Consider the following 17,419-nt stretch of genomic DNA (forward strand, 5'->3'; position numbering starts at 1 on the left):
AGAATTGGTTCAGGACCCGGGTTCTTAAATTAGTGAGTACAAACACTTAGTCAAGGAGAATCAGTCATTGGTGGGCAGATGCTACCTCTCAGGAAGGGAATAATGAATCAGAGCTTTTTTTAAAAATTCAACTTGAGCAGATTGGCAATTGAAGTGCTTCCCCGTGCGCTTGAGAAAATATGTGGAAAAGTGATTGGGTAAGATTCTCCTATCGGGTGGCTAAGTGTGACGCCGGCGTAAAAACGGGAGTGTTATACTCCGGCGTTGGCGCCCGTTCCGGGACCCCATTCTGCAGCCCACAGGGGACTAGCACCGTGCTGGAGCAGCCCATGCTGCTCCAGCTGCCAATCCCGGCCTGAACCCGGCGCCGCGGGGTCCGCGCAAGCGCAGTTGGGCCGGCGCCAACTAGCGCATGCGCAGTGGCCTTCTTCCTCACGCCGGCCCCAACGCCAAATCACGCAGGGTTACAGGAGCCGGCGTGGAGGAAAGGAGGGCTGGCCCGTCGATCGGTGGGACCCGAACGCGGGCCAGGCCACTATGGAGGCCCCCCCCCCCCCCCCCCCCCCGGGGTCGGACCACCCCTCCCCCTCACAGGCCGCCCACGGATCCTTCAACGCCGAGGTCCCGCCGGCTCAGAGGATGTTAGAACGGGGCCGGCGGGACCAACCAACATAGAGAGGCATTTCCTGACCAAATTATCCATACTCCTCAAGAATTACTCAATAGGAGCTTCAGTTCAAGGTGAGTTAATCAATATATCTTACCTCACAACACAAATGAAACGAATTGGGTGAAATTCTCCGCCTCGCGATGCCGCAAATGTGAACCATATTCAGCTAGAGAATCGGGCATCCGGCCAAAATCGATGTCCCGCCCAGCGCCGAATCAGGCACCATGCTCCTGTCCCTCACTGGTGACGATAACGAGGTTTGCGGCCCACGCTAGTGGCGGCATGCAAGACTGGCAATTGCATGCATTTAATGTGATTTGCACATTTGACCCAGTATGTTCCAGGCCTCTGCGATGCTCTGCCTCTCTCGGGTGTAAGTCATGTGGGCAGAGTTTACTACAGGCATTTACAAACGTGGCTGGATGCCATGGCAGCTGAGGGAGAGAGAGAAGGTAAGCAAAGATTGAAAAAGTGTTACAAATTGTACCGTTTGCTAATGGGCAGGGCTTGGGGGGGCTGCCAGGGAGTAACAGGGAGCAGCTTTTTGACAGCTCTGCAATTCGGGCTGTCCCCCTCTGGATCAGGTGATGCTGCACCTGGCACCATGGGGTTTGGAGGAGGACACCCGTTTCTGAAAGGTAACGGTTTCCCTGAATATTAATGCCTCTGGGTCTTGCAACGGGCCAAGTGGGGACCTGTCTGGGGTCTCGCAGGCATCCGCACACAGGTGAATCCGTGTTGTGATGGACGCCATTTGCGCCAGGGCAACGCACTATATAAACTTCACCCTGTACCAACCCCACAGGATAGCAGGGCAGTAGGATTTGCCGCAATTGCTGGCAGGATTTGCTGCCATCGCCAGGTCCAGGGGGTGATCGATGACACACATGTTTTCCTTTAAGCAGTGGCCCATCATGGGGGGCCCTTCATCAATCGGAAGATCTTCCACTCCCTGAATATGCAGTTGATGTGTGACCACCAGCTGCACATCATACACATCTGTTCTCGATAGCCTAGCAGCACGCACAACATTTATCTCCTGGTGCACTTGTAGTTCCCGGCACCTTCAAAGCGTTTCGTCGGGTGAGAAGTTAAATCTTGCGCCACAATGTTTACTCACTGAGGTCTTGGCTAATGACGCCTGTCCGGAAGCCTCAGACCGATGCGGAGAACTGCTGTACCAATGTCCATGCAGCAACCAGGAGCACCATTGAGCAGTGCATTGGCATCCTCAAGATGCGCTTCTAATGCCTGCACCGCTCTGGTGGGACTCTCAAATTTAGCCGCGGGAGGGTCTCTAACATTGGGATGGCATGCGATGTCTTGCACAACATTGCGCAGCAGAGGGGCAACAGACGATGTGGTGGACAGGATAGTTCTATTGTTCCTTTAATTGCCTTTTAATGGCCTTTTGCAGGTGTGAGTTTGTGCATAATCTAAGCTACAGTTTGTATATTTGCAGGCTGCAGCCTGTCTGTGTTCAAGCTTGGCCGAATTTCCCATCGCTCTTTGTGGGAGGCTCTTTTAGATGGCCACAATGACTACAAGCCAGGGAATGAAAAAGAGGAAAGTCCCAGGAAGACTGAAGTCAAAGACAAAGAACCAGAATCTGAACAAAGTACTCTTCACTGGGTTAAAGAAAGGGTCAGAGATAACAGTTGTAGTTAAAGAGAGATCTGCAAGATGAAGACCTGGAGAAGTCGGCTAGTGAGAAGCCAGATATGCGAAGTAATTCTAAAGTTAGTGACACTTTAATGCAGCCTGTGACGTAGTAGTGTTCTTTTAAAAAAAATTTAGAGTACCCAATTCATTTTTTCCAATGAAGGGGCAATTTAGTGTGTTCAATCCACCTACCTTGCACAATTTTAGGTTGTGGGGGCGAAACCAACGCAAACATGGGGAGAATGTGCAAACTCCACACGGACAGTGACCCAGAGCCGGGATCGAACCTGGAACCTCGGTGCCGCGAGACTGCAGTGCTACCACTGCGCCACCGTGCTGCCCTAACGCAGTAGTGTTCTGTTAGTGTATTGGATTGAATTTGTTTATTGTCACGTGTACCATGGTACAGTGAAAAGTATTGTTCTGCGTACAGTTCAGATAGATCATTCCATACATGAAAAGAAAAGACATAGGACAAACATAAAAAACACAATGTAATACATAGACACAGGCATCGGGTGAAGCATGCAAGAATGTAGTACTACTCAGTAAAGAAGATGTGTGAAGAGATCAGATCAGTTCATAAGTGGGTTGTTTAGGAGTCTAGTAACAGCGGGGAAGAAGTTGTTAGTGCGTAGCTGCATACCGGAGCGAAGCATGGAATCTTGAATGCACATCCGAGGCGGAGGAATACTAAAAGGAGACGTTGAAACCTTGGATGTGACCCCTGGTGAAGGTATCTGAGAAAGCCTCATGTGTGTCCTTTGAGCGTGGTGATTGGAAACTCTTGTGTGAAACTGAGAGTTCCAGTGAGACCAGTTGCTCACAGTGTGACATGCATCAGGGGGATTTGGTGAGAAATCCACAGAAGTTATTTTGAGTGGCATCTGTCACTTTGTTTCAGATTGTGGTGTGTCTGACCACATTTCATCTGTTGGTACACACTGACTATGTACCTACTGAAAACATTAGAAAAGAAGATATATTTTGTAATTTATGTAATCTTTACAAATCTGCGCATAATCTGCAAAGGTAGTCAATCCTTCCTTGTTTAATAAATGTTTTTTTTTTGTTAATCAGCAGTCTTGTTATTGTATATCCATGTGTCTAAATGCAAAATGAAAGTGAAGGTCAGCCAAGCTGAGTTCCACTCTGGGACCTGACTGTCCTGTAGTAACATCAGCTGGATACGTAACAATGTCACTGGGCGGGACTTCCGGCCCTTCATTCCGGCTGGCGAGCAAGGCAAATGGCCATTGACTTTGACGTGACTGGAAGATCCTGCCCACTATGTTTAAATTAGGAGGCAACTCATAGGATCAACCATGCATCCCTGCATCCACCTTCAATTCTTATCCAATTTCTCCATTTTAAAGTATCACTTTCCCACCAAGTGATTGCTTACTTTCTGGCCATAGGTCCTTGCCAAAGTTAATGAAGGTACAAAAACCACATTACTGACCTTTTGTTGACACTTTGCCTGTGTATAACATGGTTTACAGCTTCTCCAATAGCAGTCGTGGAGCCTCATATAAATGATTGTTGCCATGAAGTTTGGTGTTCTCCTCAGTAGCAGTGCTTTAATAAAGGCTCAATAGTATCTTTCCTTACAGAGTCGAGAACCTAAATACTGGCCGCCAGATACAATTCATTTTTAACTGATAAAAGCCCAACAATCTCATGTTTATATTGTGATTGAGCGCATAAAGTTTCAATAGCTGGAGTGTACAAACCACAATCCTATAACGAATAGTCTTTCTTCTGAGTAAATAGTGTGAGCAGATTAGTAGGCGATATTTATCACAGTTCTGTTGTCTATCAAACAGAGTGATTTGTTCATTAATGCAGTATTGACATGGTCGTGGAAGAGTACTTCCCTTTCAGTGTCGGCTACAGGCCACTTTGTTTGTTGTGTATAGTCTTTCTCCAATACAAGTGCACAGAGGGAGATAAACTGAGACAAAAGCGCGGAATGAAAACTAAGGTGGAATTTCCTTGTGTTCCTGCTGCTGCATTCTTTTGACATGTGAAGAAAATGACCAATCATAAAGAACTTTATATATTTCCCATTGGCAACCAATCAATGGCTAACTGCTGCGTAGCACATTGAACAACAATCAGGAACAGTCCTTCAAAGGTTCTTTGTATGTGTTCTTTTATGCCCCATTGACTTCGTTAATTATGGTTTTATAAGATAAAGGCATCAAGTAGTAATTAAGATATTGCTGTGATCCCCACAGTAAAGTGAGTGTAACAATTCCCAATAGTTCCAAATTAAATTTGAAATATTTAAAGTTACACTGAAAATACGGAGACATGACTTTGATCTCTTCAATTTTCCCTTCTCTTCTCCTGAACATTTCAGAGTAAAAGCTAACACTCACCACCGTGTAGTAAACTCGGCAATGTGGATTGGACACCCATTCTGTACCCTGTCATATATTCCTTTCTATTATTCTCCATAGGTAGCCTATCTATCAAATCCAGTTATCTGTCTGTGATTCTTGCTGGAATGCATTTCATGGGTGCAGGCACCGCCCAGAACCTCACTCAAAAGAACATTCTTCATTTCTGTGTCTTGACCGTTGGTTTTGGGAGGCTTTTCAATGACAGGAGAGGGTAAAGCTAAATTGGCTATCCCCTGCAATCCACAAAAATTTTTACAACAATAGGAAACAAGAAGCAGTCAGGATAAGGAAATTTGCCTCTTGATCCTAGGAGAGACTAGGGAGTGGATACTCCGCCGCCCGCCAGCGATATCAGGTTTCCTGATCTGGTGGAGAATTGAACACCGGGCAAACAATTGGATTGGCGCGGGATGCTCCGGTCCCCCGTTGCCGCTGGCCTCGAGCTACATATCCTGTGCCGGCGGAAGGACGCAAATGGGTCATTTGCATCTGATTAACAGGCTAAAAACATGATTCTCCATGCCAACGTGATGCTGGAGACCTCTAACCCAGGATTCACACAGGCATAAGTTGTTGCAGGTATTTTCAAGCATGGCCCTGATATGTTGGAACCTGTGGTGGGTCAAGAGGATAAGTCTGTAATGTAGGTGCCCCCCAAAGTCCATCGGAGGGCCCCTCCACTCCACAAGGCAAATCCTGCCCCCCCCATCAGACCCCCCATCAGACTCACCATCAGACACCACCCAACAGAGACCCCCACCAGACCCACAATAGAAACCCACAACAGAGACCCCCATCCAACCCCAAATAGGGACCTCCAAGAGAGACTCCCCATTAAAGACCCCCATCAGCCACCCCTACCTGAAAGCTGAAGAGCAGTCCTGGCAGTAGGTTGAAAAGTCGCAGCATGTTCACTTCCCTTTCCTAACATCTTCTGCATCAAACAGACGTGTTCAGAGCAGCAGCTGTTACAAGTGTCAGAGGCTTCCTCAATAGCCCAAAGGGCTTGAAATCCCTTGACAGCCTTTGATGTACTGATCTTGCATTCAATTTCACACAGCAACATATTGTATTAGCCAGTGATTGGCAGTTTATTGCTCCAGAGACAGCTGTTGGTGGATTGTTCATTGATCTTTCCATTCACGCTTGAATGCATCTCTGTTACCCTGCTTTGATGCGAATCACAATGTTTATAAACACACATGCTGTGATTAACAGCTCCTCATCATATCAAAAGGAGCGAAGTGCTTTCTGCTGAGAAAAAGAAGTGAAAGCACTTATCTCCTAGATGTTTATAAACACTGTGGTTAGCTTCACATCGGGGTACCTGACATGTATTCAAACATGAAGGGAAATAAAAATAAACAATTCAAACACCTGTTTTTCTGGAAGCGATGACCCTGTCAATTACAGCCTACTAAAAGCTATTCTTTCAACGTGAATAGAAGCCTCACAGATCAAAGGATCTGAAACGGTTTAAAGTCTTATGATGTGGTTTTTGCTTTCTATGAAGTTACAGCTGCTGCTTTCTACACCTCTGTCTGAGGCAGCAGGTGTAAGGGACTGGAAAGTGGAAAAGCACTGTTTTCACTGTTTCTGCCTGGGCTGCTCTGTAGTTTCCAGGCAAGGGTGACTGATTTGGGGAGGGGGTGGGTCTCTGATATAGTGAGCTCTGATAGGGGCATCACTGATATAGTGGGTTACTGATATGGGGGGTTTCTGACATCAGGGGTCACTGATACAGGGGACTCTCTGATATGCAGGGTCTCTAATGTGGGTAGATCTCTGGTATGATGGACTAATGGGGTGTCTGATTAGGGGGTCTGATGGAAGAGTCTGATGAGGGGCTGGGGGTGGGGTAGGCAGGATTTGCACCATGGGATGGAGGAGGTCCTCCAGTGGACTTTAGGGGTACCTACATTAAATACTTACCCCCTTGACCCACCACAAGGTCTACCATGTCAATACCACACTGGAAAGTACTTGCACCAATCCATGCCTTCATGAATCCCAATTGAGAGGACTGGAGCATCATGGAGGCATGGAGAATCCGGTGTCCAGCCCACTATTCAGATGCAAATGGGTTCAAATGACCCATTTGCATCCTTCCACTAGTGTGGGCATGTAGCTCACTGCTACTGCCGATGGGGGACCAGAGCATTGGAACGGGGTTGGCGCCCTTTGCTTGATGTGCTCTTTGCTCCTCCGTCACACCGGGAATTCCGCTACTGACAGCGGGTGGCATAGAATCCAGCCGATGGTACATGAAATTAGAAAGATGAATACGTGGCTCAAAGACAGGTGTGGGAGAACTGGGTTTTAGCTTGTGGGGCACTGTCATCAGTATTGAGGAAAGTGTGGGCTGTATCATTGGGATGGCTACATCAGAACTGGGCTGAGACCAGTGTTCTTGAAAACTTCATAACTAAGGAAATAGTATGGGCTTTAAACTAAATGGGAGTGGTTGGGAGGTGGAGCAGTTCTGTAGAGGAGTATGTATGCTTAGAAAGCAAAAGGATATGAAAGAATTTCAAGGGTTATGGGCCAGGGTTTATAAAACTCCAAAGTATATCATTGAGTTTACCCGACCTACAACGTTTAATAGATTTCGGTTATGAGGAGCCACAAGGGCCTACTTTCCAGGTGTTATGCAACAGAGACCTTAAGTATTTTTAAACAAAACAATGTTTATTCTATGAATTCAGTTAACATTTTATAAACAATGGATAAACTTTTTATCAACTACCAACACAAATACCCCCACAGACACAGTACTCTATATGTAACCCTTAATAATTTGTCTAACAACATCCATAAGCCAAATACCCTTTTTAACAAAGCAGTAGGTATAAATTATTTACACAAGACAGTTATCAGTTTTAAATTATCAAGTGATCTGGACACCTTTTAACATACAGAGAGAGAGAGACAAAACGAACCTTCCTTGTCTGAATTCAGCTTTCAACTGCCTAAAATGAAAATAAAACACAAAGCCACAAACAGCGTCCAGCTCAAAACGAAAGTAAAAGCCAGAGACCCAGCACAACCCAGCTCCACCCACACAATGACATCACTGCAGCTATTTGATAAACACCCATTTCTTAAAGGTACACTCCCATGACACAAGGCAGCTGTTTAGGTGATGATACCCAGAATATGACAGCATTAACCCTTGCGCACAAACATAAAAAAAGCAGCAAATAGGGTCAAAAAGAGGGAAAAATGGTAACAAACAAAATTAATGGTCCTTTACTTAATTGCATGTGGTGCTTGGCACAAAATAAATGATGTGCAATGATGTGCAAAATGAAGTCCAAAGATATGCATGTTAGGTGGATTGGCCATGCTAAATTGCCCTTAGAAGGGCAGCACGGTGGTGCAGTGGTAGCACTGCAGTCTCACGGCGCCGAGGTCCCAGGTTCGATCCCGGCTCTGGATCACTGTCCGTGTGGAGTTTGCACATTCTCCCTGTGTTTGCGTGGGTTTTACCCCCACAATCCAAAGATGTGCAAGGTAGGTGGATTGAACACACTAAATTGCCCCGTAATTGGAAACAATGAATTGGGTACTGTAAATTTTTAAAAATAAATAAATAATTAAATAAATTGCCCTTAGTGTCCAAAAGGTTAGGTGGGATTACTGGGTTACGGGGATAGGGTGGAGGTGTGGGGTTTAAGTGGGGTGCTCTTTCCAAGGGCCAGTGCAGGCTCAATGGGCCGAATGGCTCCTTCTGCACTGTAAATTCTATGTTCTATTCTATGTTCTATGTTAACAGCACAAATTGAAGTGAATGCGACTGATTTTATAGCCAGTACAGAGATGTGGTTAGAATGAGATCAAAACTGAGAACTAGATATTCAGGGGTCTGTGACTTTTCCTAAGGCCAGGCAGGAATGAAGGGGTGATGTGGTAGCTTTGTTAGTACGAGGTGGAATGAGTACAAAAGCAAGAAATGATCTTGGATTGGAAGCTGTGGAATCCAAATACATGGAAGTAAGAAATAACACGAGGAAGAAGGTACCAGTGGGAGTAGTCTATAGGCCCAGCAGTAGCTATGCTGTAGGATGGAGAATACATCAGGAGATAATAAAGACATAGAAAAAGGCAGTACTTTAAACATGGGTGACTTTAATCTTCATGCAGATTGGGAAGATCAAATTGGCAGAGCTAGCCATGAAAAACAATTCAGAGAGTGTATTTGGGACAGCTTGCAAAACCAATATGCTATGGATCCAACAGGGATCAGTCTATTTTGGATGTGGTAATGTGTAATGAGGCATGTTTAATAAACAATCTCAGAGTAAAAGATCCCGAGGTAGCAGTGACCAAAACATGGTAGAATTTAGCATTCAAATTTGAGAGTGAGACACTGGGTCAGAAACAACTGTGCCAAACTTAAAACAGGATAATTATAAAGGAACAAGGGCAGAGATGACTGGAGTGGACTGGGAAAAGAGTTCAGCAGGAAAGATGGTTGATCAACAATGGCAGACGTTTCTGAAAATTGTTCACGACTCAAAACAAAAAAATATCCCAAGCAAGAATAAGGGTTCTAGGAAGGGGATAAACCTACCATGGTTTAATCAAGGAAGTGAAGAACAGTATTAAACTGAAAAAAACATTTAATGTGGTTAAGATTAGTGGTAAGCCAGAGGATTGGGAAAGTTTTAAAAACCAACAAAAGGTGACCAAAAAAATAATAAAGAGGGAGAAGATAAATTATGAGGGTAAACGAGCAAGTAATATAAAAACAGACACAGGAGTTTCTTTAAATATATAAAAAGGAAGAAAGAGGCAAAGTGAACATAGGCCCCTTAGAGAATGTGATTGAGAAAGTAATAAAGGGGAACCAGGAAATGGCAGAGGAGTTAAACAAATGGCAGATGAGTTAAACAAATACTTTGCATCAGTCTTCACAGTGGGAGACACTATAATATTCCAAAAATACTAAATAATCAAGGGGAAGAAGGGGGTGGAAATAAATACAATAACAATCACTAGGGTAAAAGTACTATGGAAGCTAATTGGGCTAAAGGCCAATGAGTCCCCTGGGCCTCATGTGTTGTATCCCAGGGCATTAAAGGAAGTTGCTATAGAGATAGAAGATGCATTTCCAAGAATCCTTAAATTCAGGAAAGGTCCCAGAGGATTGGAAAACTGCAGTGTACACTTTTATTGAAAAAAAGAGGAAACAAAAAACAAGTAACTATTTGCCAATTAGCTTAACATCTGTCATTGAGAAAATGTTAAGAGTCCATTAGAAGGGATGTAATAGCAGATAACTTAGAAATGCGTAATAAAATCAAGCAGCGTCAGCATGGCTTCATGAAGGGGAAATCATACCTGACAAATTTATTAGGATTATTTGAGGTGGGAATGAGCAGGGTAGATGAAGGGGAACCAGTAGATATAACATACTTGGATTTCCAAAAATAATTTGCTAATGTACCACACAAAAGGCTACCTAATAAGATAAGAGCCCATGATGTTGGGGGTAGTAGATTAGCATGGATAGAGGATTGGCTAACTGTTAGAAAACCGAGAGTCGGGTGGTGCTGTGGTTAGCACTGCTGTCTTACAGCACCGAGGACCCCTGTTTGATCCCGGGCCCAGGTCACTGACAGTGTGGAGTTTGCACATTCTCCCCATGTCTGTGTGGGTCTCACCCCATAACCCAAATATATGAAGAGTAGGTGGATTGGCCACGCTAAATTGCCCCTTATTTGGAAACAAATTTAAAAAAAGAACACAAAGAGTTGGGATAGGAGGATCATTTTCAGGATTGCAACCTATAACTAGTGGAGTGCCACAGGGATCCATGCTGGGGCCACAATTATTCGCAATATATATTAATGACTTGGACGAGGGAAGTAAATGCATTCTGGCCAAGTCTGCGATGACACAAAAATAGATGGGAAGGCAAGTGGTGAGGATGACACAAAGAATCTACAGAGGGACATAGACACGTTAGATGAGCGGGCAAAAACATGGCCAATGGAATATAGTGTAGGAAAATTTGAAGTTAGGTAGGAAGAATAAACAAGCTGAATATTATTTAAATGGCAAAAGATTGCAGAAAACGGCAGCACAGAGAGATTTAGAGGTCCTCGTGCATGAATCACAAAAAGCTAGCATGCAAGTTCAGCAGGTAATTGGGAAGACAACTGAAATGTGGGCCTTTATTTCAAAGGGAATGAATTATAAAAATAGGAAGTCCTGTTAAAACTATACAAGGCATTAATTAGACCAGACTTGGAATACTGTGAACAGTTTTGGTTCCCTTATCTCAGGAAAGATATACTTGAATTGGAGGCAATCCAGAGAAGGTTCACTCGGGCGACCTTGATCATGAAGGGATTTTCGTATGAGGAGACGTTGAGTAGGCTGGGCCTATACTCATTGGAGTTTAGAAGAATGAGAGGTGACCTTATTGAGACATATTGGATTTTCAGGGGACTTGACAGGGTAGATGCTGAGAGGTTATTTCCCCTTGTGGGAGAGTCGAGGACGAGAGGTCATAATCTCAGAGTAAGGGGGTCATCTATTAAAGACAGAGATGAGGAGGAGTTTCTTCTCTCAGAGGGTAGTGAATCTGGGTGAGGCTGGGTTGTTAAGTATGTTCAAGGCTGAGATAGACAGATTTTTAATCCGTATGAAAATCAAGGGTTATGGCAATAAGGCGGGAAAGTCCTGCACTCAGATAAGTCATGTTCTCCATGGTTTGAGAAGGAAATTTATAGGATGCTCCTTCAATAGGTCCACAATTGTGTACTGAACTCCTCCCACATACCCTGAGACTCCTCCCTGATTGACATTTTCAAGCTTGTTTTCGAGCCACGTAATTCTACGGTGATGGCGAAAATGGTGCTCTTAATTTTTATAATTGGGAGCAGTTTCCAACCTCCCACTATCACTCATCAAGTTCCTCTAATCCATAGTCACCGCCTTCAAATTTCCATTCCATTTTCTGCATTATTTTAAATAAAATTCAGCTCCTTTATTGTTCCTACCAAAGTATATAACTTACTTGTGTCATCCTTGACCCCATCGTTGTTCATGTCATTATTCCTTCTATCCAATGAAATCCTTCAACGTTGAAGCCCCCATTACATTTCAGGACCTCTCGCCCCCACTCCAATGAGACCATCCAATCACCCCCAAGCTTCACAGCTACTGATATGCACGATCCAGGTGACGCCTTAAATGTTACTGTGCTCTTTTTCTCCCAAGCATGACTTGAACCCCCAGCCCAAATGCCTTAGTTGACTGGTCACGCCTCACACACTATTCTTTGCATGAATGTAACTGCCCAGAGAAGCCTTCCCTGCCCAAGACATGCATACCATGCGGAGCCCCCTAACATGGCCCATACATACCCTGGACAGTTTATGACTGTGGCGAACTCAGCCCAACGCATCACACAAACTTGCCACCCCCACATTGATTCTGTATACACCTCTCGCTGCTTCATGAAGGCAGACAGCATCATCAGAGACCCCTCCCACCCAGGCGTTGCCTTCTTCCAGACCCTTCCATCAGGCAGAAGGTACAGAAGTCTGAAGACTCGCACATCCAGACATAGAAACATCTTCTTCCCCACAGCTACAAGACTCCTCAACGACTCCCCCTCGGACTGATCTGTTCCCTGTAAGAACACTATTCACGACACCCTATGCTGCTCTTGCTCATGTATTTGCTTGTTTGCTTTGTTTGGCCCCTTGTTCCGCACTGTAACCAATCACTGTTTTGTCAATGTACCATTTGACAATGTTCTCTGTTGATTATTCTTGTGTCTACAATGTACGTACAGTGTACATTCCTCGGCCGCAGAAAAATACTTTTCATTGAACTTCGGTACATGTGACAATAAATCAAATCAAATCAAAATGAAATATACCCCCGAAAGCGTGGTCTCAGCCCCAGGACAATCTCATCAGTATTTCTCAGGCAGCATTCCCCCTGCTTCAGAACAGTCTTTGACTCTTCCATGGACAGTGTTTTAACTCTTGCCTCCAGACAGTCTTTCATTCTTCTACTCTGTTCCCTGATCACCATCTAGTCGCCCTCCCCTCTTCTCTTCCTCCCCCAGTCCTGCCACCCTCTGATCCTTTCCTTCCTGTGTTCCCCCACCGCGTCCTGCTTGCGTCTTACCTCTCCCCACTGGTTATGCATCCCATTCCCAGCCTTGGTGCACCTTGTGAAACCTCGCAGCAACGTTCTCATAGTAGGTGAAAGCATATGTACTGACCTCCAAGTCACGGATGAAGTGAAGTTCACCAGGTGTGGGCTACTTACTTATGGTTGTAAAACCAATGGTTCCAATTGTCCACTGGTGGTACATTATGAGCATTCATAAGATGCAAATGAATGTAAATATGATTCCCAAAATAGTTCCCCGGGACAATTTTTAACCCTGTAACCTGCCAGCAAATTCAGCAGCACAAAATGCCAAAATAATTCTCCGTTGGCAGGAAGTTGACTTTTTCATTCACACCATAGTGCCCTCACCAGTCCACCATGATTCCCCCAGCTGGTGAGTTGGGAAAATTCCACTCATAGCCCCCACTAAAGTAGGACATTTTCATTGCAATGCGACTTGACAGGGTAGACACTGAGACGTTGCTTCCCCTGATTGGGAATTTATAACACTTGGGTATAATATCAGGATAAGGAACCATCATTTAGGACTGAGATAAGAAGAAACTTGTTATCTCAAAGGATTGTGAAGCTTTGGAATTCTCACCTCAGAGGCTGTCAGTGTTCCATCATTAAATGGTTGCGATAGATCGATATTTGGGGCGGAATGCTCCCACAATATATTTAAAATTAGGGCCTCCGGCAGGAAACGAGGTGTGATTCCCGCCGGATGAATCAACACAATCCAGATCGCAACGCACCCACACTTAGAAATTATTTTGTAGCCGAGATGGTTCGCGCCATTGGGCCCGAAGAAGCCAGCAAATCCGAATCTTCAGAGTTGTCCCCCCCCAATCTTTGAAAAACCCGACAGCCTCTTCCCAGCCCCTCCCACCCATCACTTGCAAGGCTGCCCCCAACACCTGCAAGGTCCCCCCCACTCACTGGCAACGACCACACCTATCGCTGTCATCAGGCACCCCTGTCACACAAGTGAGTGTCACCATATTATGGGATCGACAAAGGCCCTCCCATGCTTCAGGGCTTCCCCTTCAGGCCCCACCTAGTTCCCCCCTTTCAAGCCCCACCCCTCGGCAGTGCCAACCTGGCACTGCCAGAATGGCACTGCCAGGTTAGCATTGGCAGGGTGCCGGGGGCAGTGCCAGAGCTCTGTTCCTAACCAGCAGGGGCCTATAAAGGCCTTTGAGGCCCCAGTGTAGTCATCACATCTATCTATAGAATTCAACAGTAGCTGTGAGAAGGTATGGAATGGCTCTGTCCTGTGAGAGGAACCCTTGCACTTAAATGTCTGAGTGGTGACAGAAATGTTCCTCCAGTGAAAGCATGCTGTTCTGGCATCAATGGTTGTGAAAGATCTGGGGCGGGATTCTCTGCCCCCGCCGGTTGGTGAATTCTCCGGCACCGGATATTCGGCGGGGGCGGGAATCATGCCGCGCCGGTTGGCGGGCCCCCCCCGGTGATTCTCCGGCCCGGATGGGCCGAAGTCCCACTGCTGGAATGCCTGTCCCGCCGGCGTGGATTAAACCACCTCTCTTACCAGTGGGACAAGGCGGCGCAGGAGGGCTCCAGGGTCCGGGGGGGGGGGGGTGCGGGGTGATCTGGCCCAGGGGGGTGCTCCACAGTGGCCTGGCCCGCGATCGGTTCCCACCGATCCGCGGGCGGGCCTGTGCCGTTGGGGCACTCTTTTCCTTCCGCCTTCGCCACCATGGCGGAGGCGGAAGAGACCCCCTCCACTGCGCATGCACGGGGATGCCGTGAGCGGTCGCTGACGCTCCCGCACATGCGCCGCCTGGCAAAGTCATTTCCGCGCCAGCTGGCGGGGCACCAAAGGCCTTTCCCGTCAGCTGGCGGGGCGGAAATCAGTCCGGCGTGGGCCTAGCTCCTCAAGGTTAGGGCTCGGCCACTCAAGATGCGGAGGATTCCGCACCTTTGGGGCGGCGCGATGCCGGACTGATTCGCGCCATTTTTGGTGCCGGTCGGCGGACATCGCGCCGATTGCGGAGAATTCCGGCCCATGTGTTGAGTATGCCTGGTCTGCGAGGACTGCGTTTACTGCAGCAGTGAGAGAGACGGGCATCCAACACTTGAAGAAATGCAACTCGATTTTATTGAACTCTTAACTATCATACACACTTTAACTGTGGGTTGACAGTATGCTGACTTGACTGGAGACCTGAGGCTAACCTGACGAGACTATCTTACTACCATATGGTGTATGTTCTAGTTGCTGCTCACGGGCTCTGACTGTCTCAGAGGCTGGATCCCAAGAGATAGGGAAAACTAGTGCCCTCTGGCTTTATATTGGTCGTGTCCTGTCTGGTGATTGGCTGCTGTGTTCTGTGTGTTGACTGGTCATCCTGTGTGTCAATCACTGCCTGTCTGTGCACCATCATATACCTGTGTGTATATTATGACATGATCCACTCTTAAAAAAAAAGTTCTCAGACTGCACTTCAGAGTAGAAAAAAACCACTGTGAAAGAAAAGCACTCAGAGAGGACACCTGCTGAAAAGAGGAAGTACTTGAGAGTTAATGGACTGTGAAGTGCCATAAAAACAAACAAAGCCATATCCTCCTTTGAGATACCCTTCAGCTGTCAATCAAGAGGCTTGTAAAAGTCAATGGGATGTGAAATTCAATGTAATAAAAAAGCACAAAGTGACAAAAGCAAACACATAACAACAGTAAAACCGCAGAGGCTTGTAAAAGTCAATGGGGTGTGAAATGGAATATAAACAAGCAAGTACAAGGGATAAGGGGAGACACACTGTTACATTGAAACTACAAGCCCATTGAAACTTCAAGGGAAGTGAAATGACATGGAAACAACCAAGTACAAATGTAAAATTTCAAGGGGAGCGGAATGCTTCTTCAAGAAACAAGGTGCGGAAGGAATGGGTTGTCCTGTGAGAGGATTTTAGGACAGATAGGCTGCAGCTGTGCTTTGCCCTGTTATGGGAAGTTAAACATGGAAGAAAGCAGGCTTCAAGGCTTCACAGACCCAAGGAGGCCCCCATCCTGGCTCCCTCCAGCCAGCCTGAGCCCCTCAACCACCAGCTCCCTTGAAGGACCTCCCACGGCATCTGGCCAGTGGCTGCTGTGCCCTCGTGACCCTTGGATCTAAGCGTAAAGGGTAACTCACCTTCTTTCTCCCCACTCTGAGTCCATGGCGCTTGTTTCAAGGACCACTAGTGATTCGCACCAGACTGACTTCCAGCTGGAGGTGGGCGGCAGGGGGTTTGAGGGGGGCGGAATGCCGGGAGGTCACTGCATTCAACTTTTATCTCGATGAAAGTGCATGCAAATGAGCTGAGATCCATTCCTCCTCCTTTCTTCGTGAGCTCCTGATCCCGGCAACTGGACTGGTCCAGGAGAATGGGAAACTGATTTGCGCCCAGCGCAAATCCCGTTTTGGGGCTCTCCCACATTTCACCCCAATTTTTTTTTTGTAAATATTTTTATTCTCCTTTTTCCCATTTCCATCAAAATTTACAACAGCAGATAATTAACAATAACCACAAATACAATGGCAATCCCCCAGAAACAATCCCCTTATCCCACCCACAAATGAAAAAGAATCATCAACAGCTTATACATTCCAACCCCCCCCCCCCCCCCCCCGCCCCCACTCCCAACCCCACTAATGTTCGATGTCATCCAATTCATGAAAATGACAATTCACCCAACTTAGCGGGATCTCCACCAGGCACAATGCAGCCAGAATATTGGCCCCTTGATCTCTCAGGGAACGGGGGTAGTCTGGAAACTGAAGTTGAAGCCAAAGATCAGCTTTAATTTTATTAAATGGTGGAGCAATCTCAAATGGCCAGATGCTCTTCTCCCACTCCAATTTCTTATGTTCTTATGAAGTGCAGTCACTTCTCCCGGCGAAGCACAAATGTTTGCAAAATAATTTGTGTTATTTTGATCTTATCTCTTTGTTGAAGTTATAATAAAAAATAAGTCGCAACACCTCTTAAATTCAAAGTTGCAATGATATGACGTAGAATTGCAGAGCATTTACTGCACAGAAATAGCCCAGTCGTTACAATTGGTCTTTGTTAGTGTTTATGCCCTACATGATTTTCCTCCCACACTTTGCCTCTTGGCCGAGTAGCATAACCTTCTATCCTTTTTTCCTCCTGTAAAAACAGCAACTTAATTTAGTTTCTTTCACACAGTAAACATCCAGGACACATCCACAGGAGTATATGAACAAGAGAAGACCTTCATTCCCTTGGGCTTATTCCTCCATTCAATTAGATATCGGCTCAGCATTTGAACTCCATTTTCCCATTAGGTTCCATGACCCTTAATATTCTTGCCTGTCAACAAGTTATTTCAGCAGAAAGCAAAAAATAATCAGTAAGAGAAGACATGGGAAAAATAGCCAATGGCACAATCGAAAAGGTAAATGTTATGAAAGCTTATCAAAGTGAGGAGAAAGAAAAGCAAAGGATTTGGGAAAAGTGCTTCTGGAGAACGGAAGGCTCAACCACAGGTATTGGGACAAAGGGAAGGA

General features: G+C 45.9%; 1 long non-coding RNA gene across 1 annotated transcript; it reads left to right on the plus strand.

The window, feature by feature from the left end:
- The first annotated feature begins 557 nt into the window (after window positions 1-557).
- LOC140430009 (uncharacterized) lies at window positions 558-3,408 on the plus strand. The gene is made up of 2 exons (XR_011949272.1): window positions 558-741; window positions 2,133-3,408. It is a non-coding gene; the product is annotated as an uncharacterized lncRNA (long non-coding RNA).
- Window positions 3,409-17,419: the final 14,011 nt, after the last annotated feature.

This window comes from Scyliorhinus torazame, chromosome 9 (assembly GCF_047496885.1).
Source record: "Scyliorhinus torazame isolate Kashiwa2021f chromosome 9, sScyTor2.1, whole genome shotgun sequence".
In the NCBI taxonomy this organism is placed as follows: domain Eukaryota; kingdom Metazoa; phylum Chordata; class Chondrichthyes; order Carcharhiniformes; family Scyliorhinidae; genus Scyliorhinus; species Scyliorhinus torazame.